The sequence below is a fragment of the Penaeus monodon genome, chromosome 33 (assembly GCF_015228065.2).
Source record: "Penaeus monodon isolate SGIC_2016 chromosome 33, NSTDA_Pmon_1, whole genome shotgun sequence".
Classification (NCBI taxonomy): Eukaryota; Metazoa; Arthropoda; class Malacostraca; order Decapoda; family Penaeidae; genus Penaeus; species Penaeus monodon.
Genome location: NC_051418.1, coordinates 31575276 through 31575640, shown reverse-complemented (window position 1 = coordinate 31575640; position 365 = coordinate 31575276).

The window sequence follows — 365 nt, the reverse complement described above, 5'->3', positions numbered from 1 at the left end:
GTTAACTACAGAACCAACAGGAATGTTTAAAGACAAGTTAGTAGGTATCAGTTATATTGTTATTTTGTGTGGTGCTAATATTGGTGCTATAATATTAAGCCGCAGATGTGAAATTAGTTATACTACCAGATTGTGATATTAGAATGAAGATTTTGATGAAAACCTATGCCTTGGCCAGGATAGGATGTGACTTTGATGAATCCTAGCTTAGAGTTAGTAGAATAACTGTTAGGATTGATGATGATTGTTGTTCCTTATAAATGGGTGATGAGGACACCAGGATATAGTAGATCGAGGACATTCTTATGAATGTTTGTCTGACTTTATATTGTTGACTTGTATACTATAGATTTAGATATATTCGA